This window comes from Mastomys coucha, unplaced genomic scaffold (genome assembly GCF_008632895.1).
Source record: "Mastomys coucha isolate ucsf_1 unplaced genomic scaffold, UCSF_Mcou_1 pScaffold16, whole genome shotgun sequence".
Classification (NCBI taxonomy): Eukaryota; Metazoa; Chordata; class Mammalia; order Rodentia; family Muridae; genus Mastomys; species Mastomys coucha.
The window spans coordinates 28,896,973-28,903,871 of NW_022196898.1; positions in this window are offsets into that span (position 1 = coordinate 28,896,973).

Below are 6,899 nucleotides of genomic sequence, written 5' to 3' on the forward strand. Positions count from 1 at the left end.
TTTCAACTTCTTTGTTTCCTTCCCAACCCTGTATCAACTGTTTAAAGGTGCCACCCCTCCTACCCTTTCCTCGGTCCTAGTGTACTCTGCCAAGCCTTGGTATGGAGCCAGATTTCCTCTTTCCTGCGGACCCTCTCAGCCCCAACTTAACCCAATCCCCTTCCTGTCTGTCAGCCTCCCAATACCTATACACCTTTTGTATCTGGTCTCCACGGGAACTACACTGTCAGGGACTCAGGAGGGTGCACTATTCTTCTGGTCCTCCATTCTGATCTCCCTAGTCTTGCCCTCAATCCAGTAACAAAGTGCTTATAGATGGCTGTCCTCCCATCTCAACTCCATTCCTGGAGACTCCAATGCTTGTTCCAGACCCAGCCTTCTCATCCTTGCAACCTATTTGCAGGATCCCCTCTTCCTACCACACCTCCAACTCCTTAGAGACCCTGCCTCTTGGTGTGCACGGGATTCCTTAGCTCTTTCCTGGTGTCCCTGTCAGGCTTTTCTCCCAGCCCACCCCTGTTCTTCTCTGCTCTCCACTGACTTTCACTCTTACCAGGCTACCCAAGCTATCACAGTTTCAACAAACACCAGACCAGATACCAACACCTAGAATTATCTTAACCATCCCAATGCTAGATGCTTAGGCAATGGTGCCAAAACAAACATTAACAGCTAAGACAGAATGCCTCCACCAGAATCCAGGACCCCTACCATAGTAGGCCTTGAGAAATGCAGTATAGTTGAATCAAAAGACAAAGACTTAAAAAAAAAGCAGTTATGAATATGCTCAAGGAACTTATAGAGGAATAAATCCCCTAGGGCCCCCTGGCTGCCTACTCCTTCCTTTTTATGCTTGGTTGACCAACCCCATTACTGGGCAGGAATCTTATGGCTAAATTACAGTTCTCCTTGTCTGTTCATCTAACTCCTTCCAGAATTTTCTTTCTCCTCCTAGCCTCTGAAGAAACAAGAAGTTGTCTACTGGCTGACACTAATACTTTGCCTCATCCTCTTTCAGAATCCCTCACTGACCCTAAAGAAGGAGGTGTCCCCTCTTTCTCAGTGGTTTTCCATCATGCCCCTACTATGATCCTACTACGGGACGCTTCTTCATCACCCTGTTACTCTCAATACCTTATCTTTTAAAAACATAGGCAAGGCTTAAAACCCCTCATGCAATGCCTTTGTAATAAAGCTATTCTCAGGACTACTTGCTCACCCCACACCAGCCCTGTCTTCCCTGTTCTAAAACCTGAAGACTCCCATCACCTGGTCCAGGGCCTCAGGATTAGTAATGTGGCTGTCTTTTTTATACACTCAGCAGTGTTCAACCTTTAACTCTCTACTTTCCCCCCCCCCCCCCCCATGTTTTACTTTACTGTCATTAAGGACACTTATTTACCACCCATTTCCACCTGGGTTCACTCTGCCTTCACCCGGTAGGACCATGACACTGGGTCTTTTAAGTAAGCAAGCTTTAAAACTGAGGCTCAGCTACCTGCCAGCCTAAATTGCTTTCAAGGGTAAAAGTCAGGGCCTTGCCTTTTCCTAGGGCCGGAGCAGTGGTTCTCAACCTTGCTAATACTGCAACCCTTTATGACAATTCCTCGTGTTGTGACCCCTAACCATAAAATTATTAACTGTAATTTTGCTACTGTTATGAACTGTTCATAATTTTGGAGATAGAGTTTTGCAAAAGGGGTCCTGACTCACGGATTGTGAACCGCTGAGCTAGAAGCACAGGTTTCAATAAAACAAACAAACAAAAAAAACCTCAAAACTACCATGCAGTTGTTACTGATGTAAAAATTGCTATTTTGCTCATCTTTTATTCTCAATGATGATTTAAAAATGACTTACTTTTTCTATGACTACTCTCAATATGCAAGTTGTCATAAAGATTAAATTGACTGGATGTTTGCAAAGGGAAAGAAAAATAGATGGTTTCTGCAAGTTGTGGGGATCTGAGAAAGTGATTTAATGCATGTGGAAAATGAGACAAAATGATACATACTATGTTAAAACTTCAGAGCTCCAAGTTTAACATCAACAGAGTTCTGATAAGTTATTAATCGAGTCTCGGTGACAGTTAGGAACACTGGCTACTAAAGCTCTTAAAAAATAAAATTATCCTAGTCACAGGCTCAAAAAATTGTAATTTCCTTTGGTTGTTTTCTGAATCTAGACTTCAATGTGCCTCTCATTTTGCTGAAAACATCTCTATCCAATCTTCTTCATCTACCCAGTGCTCTGTCCAAAAGGAACAGGTGTTTGTGTTTCTACCCTAGGACCATCTTCTGGGTCCTCAGTCTGGTCTTCCAACTTGTCCTTCCTCCTCCCAGGAAATTTGTGTCTTAATACAGATGAATGTCCATGCTTCTATTGCGTTGATAACCTTCGGCCTCAAGTTTTGATATGGTCAAAGGTGTGAATTCAGTTAAGTTCTTTGTAAATTTGTTAACTTCTTTCTCTACAATGCAGATTACAGATGGTGGTCCTGCTAACACATCTAAACTTCTGTCTCTTTTTGTCAACTTTTAAAAAAGTTACGTAAGGTTTAGGGAGTTGTGACTGGGATCCATCTGTCACAGCTCAAATGGGCTCTAGATCCCTCGCTTGAGACAGGCCCGCAGATTTCTAGCATATGTCTGTGATAAAAATCCTCCCAAGCCCTCTCTGTCCATAGTCTATATCTGTCCCAGTAGATTTCCACTCAACTGACAGACACCGTGCAGAGATGAACTTCCCTCTATAATTGCTCATCTTCCGGCCTCAGGTGGTCCTGAAAAACTGCTTAGTCCTTAACTCAGCTGACCACCGGAAAACTCCTTCCAGGAGAGAATTAATGAAATAACCTGACTGTGGCCAGGGAACCGGATGCTTCTGATGGAATCTCTTAGGGCTTCTTATCATCTGCTGCTCCATTGAACTCCTGCTTTGGGCAAACATTCCAAGCCTCCCTCTTCTCAAGCTCACAGCCAGAAGGAGGCATGCAGAGGACTTATTATCAACAAAAGGCTAGAATGTTAAGCCCAAAGAAGTCCTCAGAATGACAGTGCTAGAGATAACACCTCAAACAGAAAAAAATTAGGCTGGATAAATAGAGGGATTATTATTGGGTAAACAGAGGCCTAAAGGTGGCTTCCCATTGGCTAGGAACCACCCTTAAATCACTGGAACCTCCTTTAATCTGCTGCCAAGGTACTCTGCATTTCAGGAAAGGGCTTCTGGTCCCCAGTCAGTTTAAACAACAGGACCTCCACACTGTTGACTGGCACAGAAAATGCACTTGATTTTCCATCAGTAAGCTCTTCTCTCTGCTCCTTCCTCACCTCACAGACAGCCTTGGCTGTCTGAACCCCAGTATACCTTTCCTTCTACCCATGGGGGACAGTCCAGTGGCTTCCCAGTATCCTCACTTACAATATCAATGTAACTAATCAAAGAGAAACCATTCAATAGCTCTCTCTTAAACATGCAACGACCTGTGTAAGATTCTACATCTGAAAGACAACTTGAGCATTAAGTAAACATGAATAAATGATTTGACTTGTGTTTCATTTTTTTCTTCTTTTCTTTTTTCTTTTTCTTTCCCTCCCCCCTCTCTCTTTCTTTTCTTTTCTTTTCTTTCTTTCTTTCTTTCTTTTTTTTTTTTTTTTTTTGGATTTTCAAGACAGAGTTTCTCTGTGTAGCCCTAGCTGTTCTGGAACTCACTCTGTAGAGCAGGTTGGCCTCGAACTCAGAAATCCACCTGCCTCTGCCTCCCAAGTGCTGGGATTAAAGGCGTGTGCCACCACTGCCTGGCTTGGCTTGTGTTTTCATTAAAGATATATCCTAGCATGTTTTGCTGTGGAAGCAAGTACACCCCAAATTAGGCTTCTGTCACAACAATAATTCTTACCTATGTGACCTGCTCCCTAGAGGTTCTGCTGTCAGGATTTCCCGGCCATGATGAACTGAGTGTACCTGGGAACTATGACCCTAAGGAAACCTCTTTTCCAAGGTTGCTCTTTTCATGTGTTTTTCTTTAGACTTGTTATGCTGTGAGACAACAAAGGCATAAATTGTGCAGTATCTGTTCACCTCAAGTTAGTTTCTATTGCTTGAAATAGAAAGAGGCATAGCTAACAGATGAGCTGTGCTAGAGTGAAGCCAAGTCAAAGTTTCCAGTTGGCTCACACTGCCAATGCTCTTACCTGGAGTAGAATAAGATAGAAAAGTCCAATTATTAGATATTGATTTATTTAATGATTTACTCAAAGCACTGTTTGTACCATGTATCTGCCAAGCACGACTTCATTTGCCACCTGGAACACAATGACCTGGAAGAATAGCTGAGACAATGGGTCATTGTCCTTAAAACCTGCTGACTGCCACTTGTGCTCTGTAAAACCTTGCCTGCTTTCCTGACCCACCTTGTGCTTCTAGAATATAAAGTGAGAATATTAGGGACCCAGCATCTAAGCCTTCAGGAGCTGTCCTGGCTTTTGTCCACGGGTGATAACTCCTCTCCTCTGTTCTCACTGAGTGTTCATTCCAGAAACATGCCCAAAACATATCCAGGAGCCTGGGGAAATCCCGAGTCTCTCTGTTTTGTACAATTCAAGTTCCCACAGAGCGCTAGACTCCAAAGTCTGATGGGCTTTGGCAGAAAGACTGTTCGGTCTTTGGTGCTTTCTGAGTCTGTTTGCTTGTTTTTGTTTTTTAAATTTAAGGGAAAGCATTGGATCAGAGGATGACCCCAGAGACACAGTAACTAATCTCAAACCCTAAAGCCACTCATTTTAAGGGTTTTTAAAAAAATGCTCAAAATTGAAGCAAATTCCACTTTCAACAGGTAACTCACAATTCTGATTTCATAGATTTTCCTTCTTAATAAGGGTCTAGTACTGTTTGCCGTACAGCTTTAACTGATGGGATTTGAGTTGGGGAAAGAGGGAGAATGAGAGTTAGGCTGGGCAGCAAGGGGGACACATGGTGACACAGTGCGACTTGCATTTTGCTATAGAAAATCAGAGGAGGGTGGGCATGAGAATAGAGTCACAGTAGAATGACACTCAGAGGAGACAAAGGAGTCACATGCTTTCTCCTTGAGCCTTGTCCTCCCTTGGACAGCAGAGGAGGGAGGTCTGTTCTCTTGGAATTTATAATACAAGATGAGAAGAGACAAGTCGCTGGGCCTGGAACACGTAGACACACTTGAAAATGATGCTAAGATTCTACCTCCATTAAGACTGAATTCCTAATCTCACCACTCTCCCAGAACAATATTTGAGCAAATCCAGTCCTCAGAAAAAGAGCCTGATTAAGAATGTGGAACTCAGGGATGCCTGCCATGGAACATGTATTTAGATATCAGAAAACATCCACAAAAACAAAACACATCAAATAAACGGCAAATAAAGGTGGACAGGTAAAACTGTGTTTCCAGAAAACAAAAAAGTTAGACAATTCTTAGTTTTAGGAATCACTTCTAAGTGAAAGGAATGAATCTCTTGAAAATAGGAACCAATTACACACTTGGGTGAGAGAAAGTGCAAGGTGCGTTGTCTCACAAAGCTAGGTGCGCATAAATCTTGATAGAAGTACTGAGGTTGCAGGAATTTATTCCTGAGTCCACAGGATGGGCATGGGGAAAGGTTGTATTGTAGAAGAATAAAGGGTAGTGAATATATAATTAATGACATAACCTTATAAGCTCCCCTTTGCAACTGTTGATGTAATCACTTATTTAAGCAAAGTTACCAGGAAACACTCAAATCACTAAGCAAACGTTGTTGGAGAACAGTCTCATAGTTAAAACAAACAAAAAAAAAAAAACAAGGATTGTAAATCTGATGGAAAGGTCCTTAATCCAGTTATCAAACTCAGCAGCACCAACAGAATAAACTAGGAGTCTACGGTTCGTGAGGCACGATAACCACCAACCAAAATAAAAAGTAAGCAGATTGACGAGCTCAGGCTAAGGCCTTCTTCTTACAATTTAGACTTAGAATTCCTACAATTTCTCAAATTGTAAGTCTAAATTCTAAAACTAATGAGAAAATCAGTTATGGAGAAATATACATAGGAAGAAAGTTCCAGAAAAGCAAGCAGAGGGTCTGAACTCGAGGAAAGTATGCTTGGTGCCCGCTCACAGATGCAAAGGCACACACGGATGTCACGCACGTGGCAGTTACTCCCGCCACAGTGGGAACTCACTTGAAAATTATTTTGGCCAGAGTGTGAGGGAATGTTAGTAGGGATGAAATTTAGCTACAACATTTTTGTAGAGCATTCTGACAGCATCAAAGCAAAACTTTAGATGTGTACCTATCACACGATGTCTAGGCATGCATTGTAAACATTCACATCAATTGCATAAGATAAATACACAAAGATATTATAGATGTCCTTCAATTTTGGTAGGGAAATACTAAAAACAATCTCTAAGACTGTATGAGGAGGCAGAAATTGAGCGATTGGAAGAAAATAGGAAGTGATATTTAATTTTTGCTTATATCTTTGCTGTTGTTTTGAAGACAAATGTGTCTGTTGAAATAGTAAGCAAACCTAATTTAATGAAATTGATGTTCAGTCCAGACAGAACTGATGGACACCATTGGAATCATACAGAAAAGGTCAGACTCTCATGCTGCGAAGCGTTTTCTTTTTCTTTTTTATTAGTTATTTTCTTTATTTACATGTAAATTTCTCCTTTCCCAGAGTCCTTCCAAAAAACAAACAAACAAACAAAAACAACAAGAACAAACCCCTGTTGCCTCCCCCCTCCCCATGCCTGCCACCCCTCTCTCTCTCACTTATTCGCCCTGGCATTCCCCTACACTGTGACACAGAACCTTCACAGGGCCGAGGTCCTCTCCTCCTATTGATGATTGAATTTGCAATCCTCTACCATA